Below are 22,705 nucleotides of genomic sequence, written 5' to 3' on the forward strand. Positions count from 1 at the left end.
TTTTCAGTAATCGGTTAGAGTTTAGGAATTAATCTCCACGTTTTCTGTTTTTACATGGTTTTATTTAACTTGACTTCTGCCTCTGTCTGTCTGTCTGTCTGTCTGTCTGTTTGGGTCAAATCTTGTAACTCAGTTTTCGACCTGTTCCCTTCGTCCGACGGACTCAATCCCAGTGACTATACAACCTTATACGATCAGTAGGTCAGCAGTGACCTCTAGTAAGCCCTTTGTTGGCCGAGTTGGTTGAGCTTCTGACCGTCATTCGATGGGCCGGAGTTCGATTCCCGCCGCCGGCTGATGAAGAGTTAGAGGAATTTATTTCTGGTGATAGAAATTCATTTCTCGCTATAATGTGGTTCGGATTCCACAATAAGCTGTAGGTCCCGTTGCTAAGTAACCAATTGGTTCTTAGCCACGTAAAATAAGTGTAATCCTTCGGGCCAGCCCTAGGAGAGCTTTAGTGACCTCTAGTTACTTTTAGTGACCTCTAGTAACCCTCCCTGTATCTCAGGATTTGTATGAAACTCTCCGGATTTTTCACAACTTCTTTGACTCGGTATAATCTTCTATATAACTCCTCCCCCTTGCCACCTCCATCTCTCTCCCCTTCCCCCCCCCCCCCCCCCCCCCTCCCCTCCCCTCCCCAGCACTCGATCAAGTGTTAATTTAGCTATGTCCTCCCCCCCTTCCCTCTTCCATCCCCTTCCCCACGCATCTCCCTCCCTTCTCCTCCCCCCCTTCCCTCCCCTCCCCTCCCATCCCTTCCCGTCCCCTCAAGTCCCCTCCCCTTCCCCTCCTCCTCCCGGAGCACACGACCAAATGTTAACTTAGCTGTGTCCTCGCCCTCCCGTTCCCTCTCTCCCCTTCCCTCTTCCATTCCCTCCACTTCCCCCTCCCCTCTCACTTCCCACTCGTCTCCCACTTCCCACTCCCTTCCCTCTTCCTTCCCCTGCCACCTTCCTTCTCCTCTTTCCCCCCCTCTCCCTTCCCTCTCCTACCCCTTCCTTCTCCACCCTCTCCCCCTCCTCTTTCCCCTCCATCCCCTTCCCATTTTTCCTCCCTCCCCTACCCCCCCCCCTTCCCCCTCCACTCCCCTCCCCTCACCTTCCATCTTCCCTTCCCTTCCCCTTCCCTCCTCTTCCCTCTTCCATCCCCTCCCCTTCCCCTCTCAAATTCCCCTTCCCCTCCCATCCCATTTCCCCTTCACCTCACCTCCCTACTCACCCTCCCCCTTCTCCCTTCCTTCCCCCTCCCCTTCTCCCTTCCTTCCCCCTTCCCCGTAAACGGTTATCAATTTCGTTAACTGTAGTTATAGGCTAAATCGGTTACAATTGCTGTCAAACCTAAAAAGTATAGAATGAAAAATAAATAAATTTTTTTTTATTAAAATGCACTAAAAAGTACAAAATCATTTTTTTGAGACACCAGGATTTTTGTACAGTTAATCATGTCTACAAAAATAAAAGCGTGTGCCCCAAACATGGATGGAAATGCTACAAGAAAAGAAATGTATATGTATTTTTTAATTTCTTGTAGCATTTCCATCCATGTTTGGGGTCCACACTTTTATTTTTGTAGACATGATTAACTGTATGAAAATCCTGGTGTTTCAAAAAATTATTTTGTACTTTTTAGTGCATTTCAATAAAAGCACATTTAAAAAAAAAATATATATTTTTTTTGTGAGCACGAACACTGGAGAATTGTATACCATTTGTTATTTTTTGATTTCGCCAGTTCACGGTACCTTATATTCCAAGAAAATGGATGTAACGACGTTGTATCTATATTGCACTTGACCCTAATATTTCCGTTATATCTCGCAGACAGCGCATTAACCACTGTCATCGATTCATTGTAATGGTTTTGTTTTTCTAAATTTATTTATTGGAAAGCCATAGTTTTTTTCGGGGCGAGGGGATATCTTGTGTAATATAATGTCCTGCTTTCCCCATGTGAAACTACCAAATAGCGTTCTTTTTTCCGTGCATGTAATACCTATCTTTGTTATATTAGCTACGGCTTTATTTATATATTTATTTTTTTTTTTAGCAATTTCCATGAATGTGTGAAATATGGAAAATTGTACAACATGCCTAGTTTTACTCCCAATTTTGCTTCAAGCTCACTTTCCCTTGACTACGTAATACGTGACTTTCAGTTTCTCTTATCCCAAATCGCTCATTTCCCTGTGTCATTTCACGTTACCCGGAGAGTATCTACAGAAAACGTGGTGGTTTAGTTTGCTCTCTCATTTCTTATCACATTTTTGTCCTTTACCCGTCCTGTACTTGGTCTCACTGCCTTCTGGGAAAGACAGCATCAAATTTGCTACATGAGCTACAAGTGTTCTTTTCCAACTTAGTAGTGGGTCAGTTATTGAGAAAAACGGGGTCAAGGACTTTAAAGAGAAGGTAAGCAGTAAAATTACGTCTGCATTAAAAAAAAAAGACGTTGTTTGAGCGTAGAGACTTCAGTAAGCTTTAAGAGTATATTCAGAAGGTTTAAATGGTATTTTTGGCCAAAGGAAAATTACCCTGGTCGCGGTTATTAAGGAGGGTTAAACGAAAAGACTGCGATCAGTAGGAAGGTCAGTGTACTGTTTTCAAATATAATAAAGTCTTGAATGCTGATTTTTGTCACGTGCAGTGTTCCCGCACGTGCAACCTATTCAGGGTACAAACTTTATTTTTTTTAAGGTGGCTGTAATTTTTACATATAAAATTCAGAGAATATGATTGATCTGGATTTTATAAAGCTAATTGTAATTGTGCTGTGATTTTTCTTCGGGTAAATTAATTTTGTTGAGTTGTGTGATGATAGAGATATTTTCGTGCTTCATGCATTGTCAGAAATGGAGATGGTATTTATGACAAAGGTAGTATGATATTTAATTGCGGGATGAAAAATTAATGTTGATGTTTGTCGCTGAAACAAATAGGATTTTGATGCATTTTAACATGTATTTAAAATGCCTTATTTCAGTGAGCTGGTTATTCGCAAGAGCTGGTTATTCGAACACCAGCTCATAATGAACAGTGATGTTTTACCATGGGTTTTAATATACATCGGTTTTATTTGTTCATGATTGTGTGTGAAATTGTATACTAGTTTTACACATTTATGTTGACTGACTGAATTCTTTGGCGTTACTCGGAAATGACCTCAGCACATCCTGAGCATGATGCAATATATAATATATATATATATATATATATATATATATATATATATATATATATATATATATATATATATATATATATATATATATATATATATATATATATATATATATATATATATATATTATATACATATTAGTCCAAATCACAAACACATTTAATCAATCAGTTAGTGCAGTTACGTTGCAGTAATAAACTGCGTTTCAATGGTTCTATAAGTAACGATGACTACAGTTTCCTGTGTGCACCGAGAGTTTATATCCTTGATGCCGTAGCTGCCAAGTCTGTATGGAAGTATTTTCTTTTCATCTTGAATGTCAGAGCTTCACGAGAATGTCATCCTGGAGGCCGAATCTTGTCACTTGTTACAGTCATGTATGATCATATTTACTGGCTTACACTGCCATCACAATGGGGATGAATGGTGCCATACGCGGTCAGTATATCCTGAATTTCAGCGCGAAAAATTGGGTACTTTAAAATAAATGAAAGCTTTACTAGTTTGATGACCAGTTACTGCCTGTGCTCGCGTGACCAGTGTAAGCCTAAGGTGGGTGCGCCCACCCTACAGTGAAACATCTCACAAACACACGTCGGCAACTTATCTCATACCCATTGCAGACAGGTTGAAAATAAGTCAACGACCATGAGTGGAGAAAGAACCTTGGGCAAATTCTGGATAATCGTATGAAGCGCTGGTTAGGACTACCAATAAGTCGTTGACCCGTATTCAGCTTGTTCTTGATGTGATTAAGGTAAGTTGCCGACGAGTGTTTATGACAAATTTTACCGTAGTGTGGACACACCCTAAGCCTCAAAGGATAGGTATTTTTATGTTGGAATGTTTAGCGTTATTTATGCCCCGGATTTTGTTGCTTATTTCATGTATTATTTCTGTTACGTTCCGTCGTTGGATAGTCATTATAATTCTAGTGTCTGTCTTTGCGTTTTAGGTTTGCTGTGTTATAGTTTTTTGTATAATTATTTTCAGTGAGTCAGAATGTTCGAAGTACATTTATGATGCATGAAATAGTTAACATCTTTTGATTAAGATTAGAATTAGAAGTCAGATAATGGAATTAATTCCGTAACTTCCATTTTCCGGGATTCAAAATAGCATTTTTGTAATACATTACACTTTATGAGTTGTTAAATGCTTTATACACACACACACACACACACACACACATATATATATATATATATATATAGAATTTATATATATAAAGCCCGAAATCGGCCAAAGTGGTAATTGGCCGAGGTGGTGTAGCCAAGGTCCGATTACTCGAAATTAACAGTGTATAATGTGTTTTGCTGTGTTTAGTACTAGTCCCTCGGGGATCAAATGTCCCTAAGTGCATTTTCTCCCTAGGGGCTAGTACTAAACACGGCGAAACACATTTGATCCCTGAGGGGCTAAACTTGCCACACGCTACGTTGGCGGTGATGGCCCGCCCACTTCATTAGTTCAAGTCCTTATCCGTATTTTCATAGAAAATATTTTGATGTGATATAATGCTCTTTCCATTTCCTATGTGAAATGTTAATTATTGGAGAACTAGAGTTTAGAAATTCTTTCATAGAATTAAAATGTCATTCGGAGTAAGAAAAAAGAATTTATATATATTACAGGAAATCGAAGCCGAAGAAACAAAATTATTGTCGAATTTAGACAATTCGTTATTTCAGGGCATTGTTATAAATGAGTTGAATAAAAACAAATAATACAAGCCATGTTTCATAACTTATGTACTGTCGATTGCATACCTATAAATATGTTATATATATATGAATCATAAGACACCATAAAATATGCAAGATGGCAGTGGGGAGGCGAAATGTTCAGATAAACAGCCACTGAGTGATCAGCTGATTCTGACAGCTCGCTCATCGTAGACAACTTGACTGAGTAAGTCATTGTTGCCAGCTTTATATTTTGCTACATATAACCATAAGTTTCGGTGTGTTATAACCCAGTCTAACAATCTTTTTAGGTCGGAAACTTGCTGCAGTTATATTTAAACATATTTAGGTAAAATAAATATGTATCTTGACACATCAAACATTTGACTCAACAAAAGAAAAATTGATTCATCATTGGATACATCAAACAGTACCTCAAAATAACAAATTCATTCGTCATTGGTACTTTAAACATTTCATTTAAGTACAGCAATCACTTCAATCATCGCTTTCTGACTCCTCACTGTCACTGGTGATGTTTATAATAAATTTTTCAGTTAGCTGGTCACGTGCTATATCACTTCTTCTATAAATATCCTCCACTTCTCTTGTGTGACGCATACATGACCTCCAGTCCTGTGCTGTTACTCTGTCTATTTCACGTTTAGTTATATGTTCAACATTTGTCAAAGTCTGATTTTGATTTGAATTGCATTTCTTAACCTCATTTTTTATTTGTGCCCAAATCAGTTCTATGGGGTTGAATTCGCAATGATAAGGAGGAAGTCTAAGTACCTTATGGCCAGCATCTCGAGCGATTTTGTCAATTTCAGACTCCTGTAGGTACTGTACTTGTGCTGCTTTACCACATCAAGAAGTTCGCATTTGGTAAAAGAAGGGTCAGAAGACAATTTCCGCTTTCTTTGAACTGCTGACAGTTGCTTTGTTTGATATTTTGGAATGATATGAAGCATTATCTAAGACAATGAGAGACTGAGCTGGAATGTTTGCCAGTAGCTGTGTTTGGAACCATGATAGGAAGCATGTATGATTCATACTGTCATGGTAATCGCCCTTATTGCCATTTTTCGATCGAAAAATTAGCAATCCCCCAGGTACGAATCCATTTTCTCCCCCAGCATGCACTATGATAAATCTAGCTCCTTTTCCCGTTTTCACTCTTGTTCCTCGCTGGGTGAGCGGGTTCCGTTCTCAGCTACCACTCTGTTGGTCGCGACTTCGAATCTCCGACTGGCCAGTGAAGAACAAGAGGAATTTGTTTCTGGTGATAGAAATTCAATTCTCGCTATAATGTGGTTCGGATTCCACAATAAGCTGTAGGTCCCGTTGCTAGGTAACCAATTGGTTCTTAGCCACGTAAAAATAAATCTAATCCTTCGGGCCAGCCCTAGGAGAGCTGTTAATCAGCTCAGTGGTCTGGTTAAACTAAGATATACTTAACTTGGACCAACAATTCCATCAGGTAATGTCTAACATTTGTTCACACTCGTTTTGATTGACCCATGTTTCGTCCACGTATATTTCTGGCCTTGGAGTGTCGGATTTTCTGTTTTCATCAATAAGTCTTAGATATTTATTTCTTGCAAGAACAATATCCTTCCTTTCCATTAACAACTTCCTGCCACTTTCAACCTTTTTATAGCGAAACCCAATTTCCTTAACAAGCTTGAGAAGGGACGTATAAGCACCAGGGAAATTCACAGGTGGCTCCTTCACCTTTCCAGTAATTTCTCGATTGTTGGAATTTCACCTCTTTCGTAGAAAGCCATTTTCTCCGGGCGTAAACAATCCTTATCAAAATTATCCACAGCTCCCATTCTGGTCCTAGGGGGTGGGGAGTACATTTCTCCACGCTTGTGTTGTTGCTTTATTCGCTGAATGAAGCGGACAGATATTCCCGTTGCAGCAGCAGTCCTTTTTAAAATATCATCTTCGCATTCCTGATCATGTTGCTCACGGAGATAGTTGAAGACCTTAATTACGACGATTCTCGTCTGGCTCATTATCCGTCCAATACGTTTGGTGTCTTTCAAGAAATCCTCCATTAATGAAGTCAAGACACTCCTCCTTTATACTTCAGTGTATGTACACTCCTCCTTTATACTTCAGTGTTTGTATATCTCGGAATGGTTACTGTGCTGACAGCCGTTTCTTTTTATTCTAGGTTAGCTCGGTTAACTACTGCGTTTGAAATTCCCTCCAATTTCGGTAACTGGCTATTCAAGTGATCATTTGGCCCCCCTACAATAAGACGCATGTTTTTAAGCATTAAACATGTTATTTGGACACTGAGACTACTATATTAATTTTATATAGCATCTCTGTATTTAAATGACTTTAATGATTGACATGATTTTGACCTATCTTTTATATATTTACCGGATATTGAAGATAAATGAATCAGATTGCATTCGAAAACGTGTAAAATCCTCGACTTTGACTATTTGAATTATATTGTAATCATAAAATTCTCAAATTAATCAGAGGTGTTGATAATTTGACGTACTTCTTTCTTTTATTTAAAGACTATAATTGACTGCTACAGGAAAAACAACTCGAATTAGTACTTGCAAGCGCGTTCAATACACTCAAATGAATAACCACACGAACAATTGCTGTATCCCAATCATCACCTTCGCTTACAAAGGGGCGGGGCATCACCGCCAACTTAACGTGCGGCAAGTTTAGTACTAAACACAGCGAAACAGTGTAGATGAAGCTGCTGAAGCACTGTTTCGCCGTACTTAGTGCTAGCCCCTGGAGGATCAATATTGTCCCTGAGTGAATTGGTGATTTCAAGGATTTCCTGAAATTCCTGGTTTCACAGTCTTACTGTAAAACACACACACACACACACACACACACACACACACACACACACACACACACACACACACACATATATATATATATATATATATATATATATATATATATAATATTAAAAGGATAAGCATCAAATGATAAGACATTTAGCTTTTATAAAGTATTTAACAATTTACGTAAAATACAGATTTATTACGTAATGGAAAGCGGAAAGACGGAGCCACGAAAGTTTTATGCATGATGGAAGAACGGAAGCAGTTGATTCGTTTAGGCACTTGGAAGTAAATGTAACGAGTGATGGTACGATGAGACAAGAGGCGGGTGAATCAAGTGAGGTTGTTGGGTCTGTGCAAAAGATTGGAAAGGAACTTGGAGTGTCTATGGAATCCACAGTGGGAATGTATGAAGGGATTCTCGATCTAGACCTCCCTCGTGGAAGTGGAATGGATATGTTGAGGTGAACTGTTTGTATAGTATATGCGGCTCAGGGAGAATGGAAATGGTGAGAAGTGTCGAGTTGCATAGAAGTAATAGTAGAAAGGTTAGCCTCTTGGCACCACTTTTTTTTGTGAAATATTATGTATGAATTCATATTCAAAGTAAAATATTATTATTATTATTATTATTGGTGAAGGGGAAGGATCGGCTTGTTTTAAGACTGCTTGGTCATCTGGAAAGAATGGAGAACGATAGGTGGGTCTGAAGATTGTATATTTTAGATGTGGGTAGAGTCGGGGTTCGGGGTACGGAAGACCTGAAAGTTGCCGGGTATGAGGTGTGAACGAGGTGATATCAGGTGTGAAAGAGATATTGGATTAGAAGGGTTTTAAGCCGCGCCCACGCAATCGACCATTACCCGGTGGGCTTTGCTTCTTCCCTGGACAGCGGTCGTAGGGTAGTTAACCGAGTAGTCTCTCTCTCTCTCTCTCTCTCTCTCTCTCTCTCCTTACATATATTTATGTAACCCTGAATATATCCTTTGCTTTGGACGATCGTCCCTTCATATCCTGCCTCAGCTTCAGGCACTTGCAGGTCGCTGGATGACGGACTTCTGCTCGTGGCCGCCGCGCACTGCTCGATCGTGTGGGCGCACTTTTCAGAATCCGGGAAACGTGAGAGTGGTTGCAAATGTAGTGACATTTCCAGTGAAGGCGTAAGTCTAGTTATTGGGATGATGTACCCAAATATTAAAAAAAAAAAAAAAACAGATGTCTAGACGTTTTTAGATGCATTTGGCTTTATAGCCCAATGTTATCCTACTTTCATTGAGAAAATATGTTAAACTCAAGTGAACATTTACGGCCATATTTTGTACTTTTTATATAATTGCATACTTATATTAATAACATGAAACTGTTTAGTGCCTCTATCTCCCATTATGATGAAATCAATGTAGGACAATATTTAAGTGACATTTCCCCTAAAGAGAAAGGCATTATTAGAAAAATAGAGGAACATGATTATAGATTAAACTCCGTTTATGCAGCATTTTCTAATGAAACATGTTTACAAGAGGGTCTCCTCATTATTATTACTGAATTTGCTTTTAATGTGGACATTTTATTTTATCGTGTTTTCAGAACATAATAGAACTTCATAGCAGAAACTTCTTTGCTTGTTCTTCATATATTATTTATTTTTCTGCTGCACGCTCGTGCGCACGTATCTCTGGGCAGGGACTAGAGCTTTTGCTGCCTAATCTCCTTGTTTATTGTAGGCTTACCCACTGTCATACTGAAAACGCTTCCGCCTCTATGAAGGTGACCTCGCTCTACATTTTTGGCTCGCCTGGGCTTCGATGGCTTTATTCTCATTGATCCCTGCACCGACACTCGATCAGTCTCTCTCTCTCTCTCTCTCTCTCTCTCTCTCTCTCTCTCTCTCTCTCTCTCTCTCTCTCTCTCTCTCTCATCTGTTACGAAACATGCTATGTTTGTTACTTGGACATCAGTGTTGACAACAGCTGTTACAGAATTATTCATTTTGAATTTAGTTGGGTGTCAGTGCTGTTTTTGGAAATTCGCTCCCTCTCCCTCTTCCATTATATATATAATATAATATATATATATATATATATATATATATATATATATATATATATATATATAATGTTACCTTCAGAGGAAAAAAAGCAACAGCAGTCACTGTAAAATTCATACTTTGAAAAGCTGAGTATGAAGCTCTTATGCAAAAAAAAAAAAAAAAAAAAAATCTTCCACAGCTTTAGCCACTTCATACACCGACAGGGAAGGCTCATTAGTTGCTTTTCGAACCAAGCAGTGCACATTACGCCATTCACCTCTGTCACGCATGGCCTACATGTCGCTCTTCCTGCCTGTTTCACCCCATCTTTTTTTCCCACTCTTCATCGCAATTTTGTCATCGTGATTGTAATCGCTTTTTTCAGGATAGTTAGCTTCTTGATTTGATTTTTGTCCTCTGTAATTTTTCATATATATGACTAGTGTTTACGTCCGGACATAAAAGCATTACTCACTATCTGGTTAGTCTTGGAGTTTAAGCATATGTGAAGCAATTCATTTACTTAAAGATTGCACCATTGAAGAGATTAGGTACTGAGTGGATTAAGTATCGTGATTATCTTCGGTTAAACACCTGTTTCAGAGGTCGAACTCTGATCAATATAACTATGAAATAGCAAAAGAAAGAAAAAACCCGGTGGGAAAAGAATTAAATCTTTCGTATTTCAGAACATCTGTTTGTGGAATAGAGCTGACTCTCCAAAAGCTGATCTGTTGTGGCTTAAGTTAGGTGATATGAAATGATCATTGAGATCACGCGCAGACCATCAATTATTACAGTTCGGTATTTCAGTCGGTTATCTCTTCTTTTGGTACGGAATTGGCGGTGGCTTCCACATTGTGACGAAATATATCTGGCCTCGTCGCCGATTACCTCCATTTGTTTCGGTTAGCTGGATTTCTGCATAATTCTCGCTGTTAATCGAGATTATGAGTTCCACGTGTACGATTCGTTTGTTTGTTTTGAACTTTTTGGACATTTTTTTTGTTATGCTTTCCATGAAATTTGTTAATCGTATGGCAAAGCAGGGTGGTGCCATTGGAAACTTGCGGGAAATAATTCCGTCCACGTTTATTATCCCATGCGCCTTTTTCCCGGATGCGGGGTTAGACCCCAAATGTGCCACCTTCTAGGATGAGACTGCTGACCTGATTCCGTTCTCCACGCTGCATACGACCCACCACAGTTGACCAGATTCCAGGTACAATTTCTTTGAAATATAGATACAGCCAAGAAGTGTATAAATTGTCTACTTATTTCATAGGAACTAGGTTATTTAAAATTATAGATTTTAAGTGTGGTAGGTTACTCGGGTTTAACAGTAAATTATTGAGCCAACAATATGAGAAAAGTTTATATTTTAAATGGCGCACTGTTCGATATGTGGGGAACCCCTCCCATTTTTTTATAAGGTCGAATATTTTTTCGAACGTCGAAATTCGTTTTTGCGATCACCTCTGCATATATAATGGAAATTTCTACCACTATACACTAATCGCCAAAAAAAGGTTGTCACGTGGATTTTTAGACGAGCAGTTTGGAATAGAATGGTCTGTTCACAAAATTGGTAGTAGTCTTGTGCTACAGAAAAACTTCCTATGAATAAAGGTATGTTTCATGAATTATTAGGAAACGACCAACTTTACAAGGTTCTCAGCAGGTATCCTGTCCCATTCTTCTAAGAGAGCCTGACGTAATTCTCCAAGGGTGGATGGTTGCTTGTCCCTTTGTCTAATTGCATGGCCCAATTGACCCCATAAATGTTCTGTGGGGTTGAGAGCTGATTGCAGGCTGCATTAAGACGTTCACATCCTGTCCTTCAAGATAAGTACCAGCCAGTACCAGAACAGTGAGTCGCAGATTGGTAGCGATGGGCTACAGAGCCCGTAGATGTGCTGTGAGGTAAAAGCTCACCCCTAGCCATAAAAGACACCATCATGCTTGGGCCCGTCAGCACCAGAATGTGACTGTACAACTCTGGCACCTTGTGGTTTTTGAAGATGAGTCCAGATTTCTGCTGTTTCCAGTAGATGCTAGGAGGCATGCATGCAAACAGGCTGGAGAACGTCTCAGGGACGAGTGTGTACAAGCTCGAGTTGCTGGAGGTGGTGGATCTGTCCAAGTGTGGGGTGCCATTTGTACAGATGGAAAGAGTTAGCTTGTCATTCTGGATTGAAACGTGACTGTTGACGTGTACAGACAGTTGCTGGATTGGAACCTTCTTCCTTGGGCTCGTGGTTTGTTTGCCAATAATTTCCAGTACCAAGACGACAATGCCCCTGCCCATTGAGCACGTGTGGTGACTACTTACCTTGAAGGACAGGATGTGAACGTACTGAGTCAGCCTGCACTGAGCTCAGATCTCAACCCTGTCAAACATTCATGGGATCAATTGTGCCATACAATTAGACAAAGGGACAACCAGCTATCCACCCTTAGAGAATTGGGTCAGACTCTCTTGGAAGAATGAGACAGGATACCTGCTGAGAATCTTGAACAGTTGGTGGACAGCATGCCATGCTGCCTGGTGGGTGTTATTGCTGCTCGAGAAGGTCATACCCCCTATTGACTCTGTAGTTATGTAAATAAAGGTTATTGTAATTTATGCACATGTGTTTGACTTGCTGATGTGTCTGAGAAAAAGGTTCAGATGTGAAATATGAAAGGAAGTGAACATTACTTCTTTCCTGCTATTTTAGTGTATATTGGTTTGTTTGCGACTAATGTGTCTTTTGTATTGAATTTTAAAGAGCAATTTCGTTTCCTAGTTGGTGAAACATCTTTATCCTACCAATTTTGTGAACAGACCATTCTATTCCAAACTGCTCGTCTAAAAATGCATGTGACAACCTTTTTGGTGAGTAGTGAATATCATTCCTCTTGCAAATGCCAAAACTAGTCCAGATTTGTACTTGTCTTTTATTTACCTTTATGGTATAGCTCAAAAACACACACACACACACACACACACACACACACACACACACACACACACACACACACACACACACACACACACACACACACACATATATATATATATATATATATATATATATGCATATAAATTTCTGACTCACATAGGAATCGAATCCTTGTCTCTTAAATGAAAGACCAGGGCGCTACCAATTGACCCATTGGTGGGTTGGGAAGTTGGATAAAATTCACGGGTATGTTCAGCAGTAGCCAGCCACGGAAAAACCAGTTACAGGTCAGTTGGTAGCACTCTGACCTTTTATTTGAGAGATTCGGGTTTGATCCTGATGCGAGTCAGAAATTTATTTCTGTTAAACACGTGCTCATGTGTTGATTAACTCCATATATATAACACATACACACATACACCCACACTCACACATATACACCCACACACACACATATATGTGTATATGTATTCTATATATTTTTACGGATTTTGCCGCTGGATTGCTATCTCTTAAGAACCTTATGGGGAAAATTCCAGAGAGTAGGGCGACAGGCAGACCCACAAGCCAAGGAGTGAGAGGAGAGTTTTAGCCAATAACAGTCTCACCCTCTTCAAAGGTCCCAAGGAAACACACTTGGGTGTAGGTAGCTGTTTCCCGCTGAGTTTTTCCATCTTTTACTGGCTGAACCTATTTCCTTAATGCCAAGGTGTGCGCAGACCATGCAGCTCGAAGCAAATCCTCCAGCAACAACCGAGAGCTTATAAGGCTGGGGTTGCCGCCATCTTGGGTTCAGTTCAATTCAATATATACTTGTATATATAGCCTATACACACACACACACGTATATATATATACTGTATATATATATCACACTTAGATAAAAAGTAGTTTTTTTTCGCTTAAGAGTAACATATTGACAATTTTATCGTTAAATGAAGCCATCAGAATGATTTTCTTATTTACGTAACTAACATTTAAAGTTTGAAAGGTCATTTTACTCATAATCTTAACTTACTAGTATTTTTTCCATTTGGAAAGGTTTTCAGTTTTGCTTCTGCAGAAAAAGGTAATAATTCAGAATATATATATTTTGTTTTTACTCCATTCACATGAAGCACTGATTAAAACGAATTGTTAAGAATTTATAAATATAATCGACATACGCAATATTTTACTAAAATTCCCCCTAGAAATATGAATAATATTCCTGCTATTAAAAGCTACTGTAATACTTTAATAATTTTTAAGCCCATGATTTTTCCTGGCCTTCAAACCATTTTTTTTTTCTCGCAAAGAACAAAATGGAAAAAACCCTTCAAAATTAGTTTTCGTTATCACGGTAATTACATACGAGAATTATGTCGAGATAGGCGAAGCTGTTTTTCTTCCCTCAGTGAATTAACGAACCATAATTTTCAACAGTGTATGTTTCTGGGTGAATCGTCGGATGGACATGTCCCACTGACTAATGAAAGCTGATGTGAGTTCTGGATCTCTACTTGGCGATGTACAGAAAGTAACGAGGTATAGAACAATTTATGGATATTCAAGTGCTCAGGAAGGTGCAGCTGATATTTTCGAGAACTGTTCAGTTTCAGTATTTTACTATTACAGACGTTGATAACATTCTTGTTGCCGATGGTACTGGCTCACGTTGACGGACATAACATTAGTGATTGACCGCAGAAGTAAATTTGTATTGGATGCTTGTGTTTGAAGTTGTAACTTCAAAGACAAGGATCCAAATACAAATTTACTCGTGCAGTTCTTCTTCTTCATTTAATGTGCTTTTTCACATTTTTTATATGGGGTAAGCACGATAGTAGAGTAAAAGGTGCCATTTGGCGTCCTGGTGTCCTGAACATTTGGCGTCCTCAAGAAAGGGTGTCATTTGGCGTCCTCAGTTATTATTATTATTATTATTATTTATTTTATTTTTATATTTTTGCTGAAGAAAATAACATGCATATATAAAAAAAATTATGTAGTAGGGTAAAAGGTGCCAAAGCTCTGAACTGATATGAGAGAGACCCACTTCGTGACTCATCAACGGCTGTATGACTTAAGAGTTGAACCAATATAAACTTTCTGTTATTAATCCCACTTTATTGATAAGAGTCTGATGAGGAGGAGGAGACACCGGCTGAACTGATATACATATAAATATATATATGATTCCTCTCTCTCTCTCTCTCCATATATATATATATATATATATATATATATATATATATATATATATATATATATATATATATGCACGTATGTATATATACATATAAACCTGTACATATTGTTTACGCGCAAACACAGTATAAGTATGTACATATATTTGTGTATATATATATATATCTAGATAGATATATATGTATGTATGTATGTATGTATGTATGTATGTATGTATGTATGTATGTATGTATAAAACAGGTCAAATGTTACATGAAATTATCTTTCGCAAATGTTTGGTGAAGTCGCCTGTTTATATTCAAGTTCTTGGCACCTGTTATCAATTATTCAACTTATTAATGAAAAGCTGTCATTATTGAAATTCATGATGAAATTAAAATATATTTCCATTAAATTTTCTCTCAGAAAAAAGATAAACTAGAAAACGAATCACTATATAAGCACACACACACAGACACGTGAAAAGAAGTTGTGTGATTGAGGCATATCGTGTCGACCTTCCGAGAACTTTCACAAGACTGGCTCCAGCGTGTCCAGAGAATCACCGGGCCTTGCTTACGGAGCCTCATCTTCTAGCGGAGCTTTATTTATTTATACATACAATTACACATAATTATACATACGTATAGTTAGAAAAAGAGATGAAGAATTATTCCAAATCATTGCCATCTGCCCTGAAGTCCCTGACATTCCCGAGAATCCCAACAATTCCTGAAGACTGGAGCAGCTCAGTCGAGATGAAAATGTCTCTGGAATCAAAGATGCGTCACAGTAGGGTAAAAGGTGCCATTTGGCGTCCTGGTGTCCTGAACATTTGGCGTCATCAAGAAAGGGTGTCATTTGACGTCCTCAATTATTATTATTATTATTATTATTATTATTATTATTATTATTATTATTATTATTATTATTATTATTATTATTATTAATTTTATTTTTATATTTTTGCTGAAGAAAATAACATGCATATATAAAAAAAATTATGTAGTAGGGTAAAAGGTGCCAAGGCTCTGAACTGATATGAGAGAGTCCCACTGTGTGACTCATCAACGGCTGTATGACTGATAAGAGTTGAACCAATATAAACTATCTGTTATTAATCTCACTCTTCCGGGAACTTTCACTCTTCCGGGAACTTTCACAAGACTAGCTCCAGTGTATCCAGAGAATTCCCGGGCCTTTCTTACGGAGCCCCATCTAGCTGAGCTTTATTTATTTATACATACAATTATACATAATTATACATACATATAGTTAGAAAAAGAGATGAAGAATTATTCCAAATCATTGCCATCTGCTGGAAGTCCCTGACATTCCCGGGAATCCCAACAATTCCCGAAGACTGGAGCAGCTCAGTGGAGACGAAAATGTTTCTGGAATCCAGATGCGTCACGTGTCCGATTACAAAACTTGGGATAAATCAGACATAGTTCATCCATATGGAGCGGACTCTCCTTCTTTGTGAAGACAGATGATCAATTTCCAGAAAGCGAGGAAGCCAGGTCAACGCAGACGTAGGAGACACGAGAAGGAAGAGCTTCGAGTGGGAAGTCTCCTCTTGCCATTGGATACCTCGACGTGGGGAAGCAGTGATACCGATTTCACATATTCCTCAATGGCAACCTCTGGCGTGGCCTAAAATCCCGTAAGTGCAATGCCTACCACATATGCGAAATTGATTTTCCCACCTTCTGAGGATTGTAGTGTGGCAGGAACTTACACATCGAGGAACACCTTCAGCACTGGCGTGTTTCCTACAGCCAGCAGCGAAATAACTGGTTTTTGGACTCTGCATAGCAATCATCTGTTTTCACAAAAAAGCAGAGATGCCATAGGCTCTTGGCTAGCTAACAGAGCGAAGAATGGGGAAGGGCCCATCCCTGGTAAAGCTAAACCCCCATTTCAGTGATGCTTTGTTGGCGAAGATGCCCCAGGGGTGAGATCAATTGTGATCGTCAAAGGCCCCCCCCCCCAAAGGTCGCCAGTTAAGGGTTATTAACCTTAACAAAGAATATTTGAGATGAATTTGATTTTAAACGCAACGGTTCTTCCAAACATTCGGACGCGAGGCATACAAAGCATCGAGATTTAACCTGATTTTGCTTACCTAAATCCTAGGTATTTTACTGGAATAACGGGTTGAAGCTAACAATATAATAATGAGGCTTAATCTATACTTCGTAAACACATATACAGTAAGTGGGGATGAAGGAGGAAAACAAAGAAATGCGAAATACAGAAAAAGATAAAAGAATGGGCGAAGTTTTGAACAAAAAGCGACTTTACCTTAGGACGAACGTTGTGCGCACCAACACCGCGCCGGGGAGGGGTCTTCGCAATTGCTTCTTCACTTCACTAATAGGATAATAGACAAAGAAAAGGAGAAGAGGCCCCGTCGGACATGCGGTCTCTCCGAATGCTCCAGTCTCTCTGTCGTTCCCTGACCGGCCTGGGTCAAAACAGGCCTACAGTCATGCCTTAGGCGTCTACGCTCTGTTAAAACATTCGCCACGAGAGACAGGTAAAAAGGAAAAAAGGACCTTAGGACCACCTATTTTTAAAGTTGAATATGGAAATTTCTCCTATGGGGTTAAATGCCTAAATGCTACCTATTCCTTTCTCCAACGGATGTTAAAGTTTGAACTGAAGACGCTCCTAATGCGGACAATGGCTTTTCCCGGTCTTGGTCAGGCTGATATTATTTACAATCAAATGTTACGAGGGCGAACAGCAGTAATATTTATAAAAGCTCCCCCCCTTAAGAGGGCCTTCACTCCCTTTTCAGGGGTGAAGGTCTGTACTAAGCAAGCTGTTCGCCTCTATTAGGTTACTCTTCTTCCCCTGAGCAGATTAGTCCTGTTTAGCCTACCTAGCTACAGAACTACCTAACCCTAGATAGGATATGAGCTATAATCACTACTTTACCTAATTCTAGCAGTACTAGAAGGTGCTTACGGTTATTATAGGCTACCTCCTACAATCATGATGTGTTTTAGACCTAGCCTAGTGGTACATTCTATGATATTCCCTAGCCTAACCTATCCTAACCCGACCGTAGCACCAACATAAGAGTTAATATTCTAACTAAATTACAACATGGTTTATGTTTAATACAATTAAAATTTACTAGTTAATTCATGAGGGTTGCCTCATATGATAAATGGGTGCCTCACTGAGGTCTTAGGCCATGCGTGTCACGAGCATCGTGGCTCGTTTCACAATAGTTAAGATTACTGAAATTAGTTAGGCTACTTACATGATTACTGCGGCTCGGTGGTAAGTGGAAAGAACAAGGCTACTAAATTGATGTACTGTACTTTAAGGTGGCCTAGGCTATGCACAATGAAAGGAAGAGATCACACTGGCTACCTCCTCTGGGCAAGGGGCCAGGATCACTCTTAGATGTTAGGGCACTGTGCCGAGAGGGCACTAGTGCCAGGATGAGCGTATAGCTCGGCAACTACTGGGCTCTCTTCCGCCCCTTCTTCTTCTTCTTCGGTTTCCTCCAAGGCCTATCAGTAGCTGGCCTAGCAGGTGATGAGAGCACCGACTCCGGGGACAGGCCAGAAGGGCTAGCGGGCGCGAAGTCAGGGGCAACTGCAAAAGCTGCGGGAGGACTCCTACTCCGGCTGCTGCGACAACCGAGCGAGAGCGATCTCGACTTCTGCGTCCGAGGATGCCAGTTCCTGGTCTTCCAAGGGAGGGTACCATTTCGATCCTCCAGGGGTTCATCCCTGGATTCAAATTTTGCAAAGAAGAATCTTGCAAAGAAGAAGTTTCGGGTGCTGGAGGCTCTCCAGTCGCGATGATCAACTGCATGGGGAATCCTAAATCTCCCGGAGGAGGATTTGCCTCATGATTTAGACCCGGCATAGGGGCCTTTTCCATTGGTAGCTCAACGTCCGGGACGGACGGAGTCTGGCACTGCTCAGTGCTCGCAAGTGGCACTGGCAGCAGTTTGGTCAGGCATGCCTGATGAGGGGTCCGAGGTGCACTACCTCGCGGACGACTTGTGGTTGGCTGTGGCAGAGATTCCTGCCCCAGCGGGAGATCGTAGCCTCTCGGTGAGTTTTGTTCGGGGGCGTCCGCTGGGCGTTGCTTGTTTGGGCAGCCCTCCCAATTTGTGGAGTGGTCTGCCCGCTTGCACGTCCTGCAGCGGTACTGCTCCTCCTGAATCTCTCTTCGCGGAGGGGGAGGACCTCTTGGTGGGCCAGCCCTTCGCGATTGGAGAGGGCTCGGCCTGAAATAGGTTGGGTGGCGCCCCTTCCGCGGACCACTTTGGTGGGCGGAAGGTGGAGGTTTGTCATTATTGGGAGTTATACATGTGGCCTCTGTGGAGGAGGTAACACGGCTGCAAAGTGGCGTTGGTGACGGGCTTCCGCAGAGAAGATCCCGACCCAACAAGAAGACCACTCCGGGCCGAATTCCACCTACCACGCCAAGGCGGTGGGGTATCGTGCCCCAAGGTGTCGTAACCTGGAGTTGGACCGTGGGAACGGTGATGGTGTGGCCCTCTATCCACTTCATTTCCCACCGCGTTTCTTCGTCAACCACAGCACCGGCTGGCACTTGGGCCCTAGTGATCGGGCTAATGTCTGCCGCAGTGTCTACTGTGACCGGAAGGGTCACGGGCAGGCTAGTGCTCTGAAGAGGGGCCACCGAGATGAACTGGGTTTCCAGTCTCTCGGGGTAAGGGATCCGGTGCGGACCAGCAGCAGAAAATGAAGTGCTGATTAGGTTGACAAATTTGGTGGTGGGGACAGGATGTGGACAGGCCGGAGATCCAGCATTGTAGTGGCTAGCAGCCCCACAGGATTTGCACGGGCCTTTTGGATGGGCTCGGTGGCCTGCAGTAACTGTTGGAGGAGAGGGCTGAGCGGATGAATCGGGAGCGGAGTTCTGGCTGGTAGGGTTAGGCTGCTTATTAGTGCCGAGTTTGTATCGGCATTCAGCTTCAGCGTGGCCCCCTTCTTGCAATAGTTGCATATGGTCTTGCTAGGCAGTCCATTCTTGGCAGTGGAGTTCGAGAGGTAGGCGGAGGGATGATTCGCTTCTGAGAGGTGCTATGCGACTGATTGAAAGTTTCCCACGAATCAGCCATGCGACAAGCTTCCATAAGTGTGGAGGGCTGTTTATCGTTAAGATATACTGCAAGGGGCCCTGGCACACATTGGAAGAGGTCTTCTAGCATGGTCCGATTGAAGAGATCCTCAAGCGTCGTGCAGGCCAAGGAGTCGAACCAGCGCACCGGACTGGGTTTTGTAACATGCCCATTCCGTCCAAGACCAGCCGACTTCCTTGGCAAGACCTCGGAACCGTTGTCTCCATTTTTCTGGGGTTATCTCGTAGGCCTTGGTAATGACTCTACGAACTTCCGCCATGTTGCCTCTCTGGCTCTTTTCCAGTGAGCGAAGCGCTGCCTTGGCTTTTCCCTCTATATGCTTGGCCAGTATTAAGGCTCTCTCCGTCTCCGTGGTGCTGTAGTTATCGAAAAGAGCCTCGATCTCCTCCAGCCATGCTTCTGGCTCGTCCTCAGTCCACTTGGGGACTAGGGAATTGATGCTCGAAATTGGAGCGTTTGATGCAGCAGGTGTAGGACTGGAGGCTTGATGGCTAGCCATAGCTTCGGCATTCTCCATTTTCTCTCTCTCAAGCTCGAGCTCCTTCTCCTTTAGGGCTAACTCAGTTTCCTTGCAGGCTAACTCATGCTGTCTCCTTCTTTCTTCTCTTTCCTCTTCATATTGCCTTTGCTCGGCGTCATACACCCTTCGTTCTTCTTCATACTTCCTCTGCTCGGCTTCATACTTCCTTCGTTCTTCTTCATACTTCCTCTGCTCGGCTTCATACTTCCTCTGCTCGAGTCTTTCTTCCTTCTCCCGCTTGGCCAAGTCGTCCACTTGCTCCTTAACCCAGGTGGTAAGTTCCGAGCCGGTGAGACCTGCCGCCGTCCCCAGCCCCAGGAAGGTTTTATAATGCTCTGCTGCCATGGTTCTGGTGGGGAAGGGCGTCTAACCGGGTCGACTGGGTGTACTTGGGCAGCGAGGAAGTGTCTCTTCAATAATGACGTGGCACCCTTTCAAAAGGTGGCACTGTAGTTTGGGTGTGCCGTGTACAGGTCACACTGGTGGCACTCAGTATCCCTAGGCACTGGTGCAGGTTAGGTTCCAGAAGAACTTTCTCTTCTGTGTTCCCTTTTGTTTTTGTTTTATTTATTTTTTCTGGATGCTTGCTTGGTGGCACTTATGGTGCCAATGTGTTCCTAGGGACCCTCTACTGGAGTCCAACTAGGCTATATGGGAGGAAAGGCACTCTACACCCCCTGCAGAGTGCAACAATCGAATGAGAGAGAAAGGGAAGGTAAAAAAGAGAGAGAGAGAGAGATAGAGAAGTAAGCTATTCAAGTGATGACAGTGCTGCAAATTTTTGGCACTGTGGAATAAAGTGAATTTGGGTTTTTTTTTTTTTTTTTTCTTTAAAGATCCTCGTGAGTGGCTGGTCCCAGTACCGGCCCCAGTGCTGGCCCCTTCTTTTTTCAGAGGGTGAAAACTACTGTTTGCTTCGGTCTGGATAGCAGGCCTCACTCGTGACCGACAGTTTATCACTGTATTGTAATTACTCTTAACTTGTCCTCATCTATTGTGGGACAGAGGTGTTTTTCTTTTAATTGGTTTATTGTATTCGAATTAATTAGCCTAGTGTCGGCCGTTCTTTCTTTGAAGAGGGTCACGTACACTTAGGTTAGGAATGCTTACTTGAATTGAGATGAGAGAGAGAGAGAGAGAGAGAGAGAGAGAGAGAGAGAGAGAGAGAGAGAGAGAGAGAGAGAGAGAGAGAGAGAGATTTTCAATCAGCTAATTTCTTGCTGCTTGAGAACATGTAAACAAAGATTTTATACATGCACAATGGCATGGATCTTAATAAAATGATATAGATGCGTCGTCTTGGCTTCCTTAGGGATTACTTTATTATCTTAATTTTCCTGGGAGCCGACGTCACAAAAGTTTATCGTAAAATTTTAAATTCTCTTTATATGATTTTATAGCAGGTATTCGTAGGAACTTGTTATTACTCCTAACTAAGGCCTATCTTTCCCTGCCTAAATTATCTTTTGGTTTTTTCCTAGCTAAGATATTAGGAGGTGGGTTCGCTACGAAAGAAAAAAAAAAAGTATATAACCCAAGAGTGGCTCGGGCAGAGTCTGGTCACGACAGCGGATGACAATAACAAGGTCTTAAGATGGCGGAAAAGGTCCCGTTAGGCCTAAATTTCAAAAACAACCTCTGGCGGCGAAGGAACACCAAAATGGCCGTTCTCTCACAAACAGTTCGAACAATTTCAAAACAACCGCTCGAACACGGCGGAGGAATCCAAGATGGCGGGTATTTTCTTTTTCAAACAAATTCAAAAACAACGCAACAAATGCAGGTATCCAGATTTTACTTTAAATATACCACTCATGCATAGCGTTTTACGTTACGGATGGAAAACTAAATTACCAAACAACTTTGTCTTTTGTTATCGTATTCTCACCCGGACATTAAACAAAAGAATGAAAAGAGAAATGCTAGCCTGCCTGCGTAAATTTACGTTGTTGAACGGTACCTTTATTGTAAAATTACTATTTCAGTTCGTTTGCTACTTCACTGACACGGTTTTGAATGATTCCCGCTATATGCAAACACTAGCGATCGGAATTGCCGACGCGATTAGTATATTACTTTGTGTACATGAAACGGGCTCCGCGCTTCGGCCTTTGAATTCGTTACTTGAACGACTTGATTCACGATCCGAACACGGTAATGTCCTTGTCTTAAACGTTATAAATTATGACGC

At 41.2% G+C, this 22,705-nt stretch overlaps 1 long non-coding RNA gene across 2 annotated transcripts in view; it reads left to right on the plus strand.

Annotated features, from left to right (window-relative positions):
* LOC136844214 (uncharacterized) overlaps positions 1-22,705 on the plus strand; it is a 512,558-nt gene that overhangs the window by 45,901 nt on the left and 443,952 nt on the right. The window lies entirely within an intron of this gene.

Source organism: Macrobrachium rosenbergii, chromosome 12 (genome assembly GCF_040412425.1).
Source record: "Macrobrachium rosenbergii isolate ZJJX-2024 chromosome 12, ASM4041242v1, whole genome shotgun sequence".
Lineage (NCBI taxonomy): Eukaryota > Metazoa > Arthropoda > Malacostraca > Decapoda > Palaemonidae > Macrobrachium > Macrobrachium rosenbergii.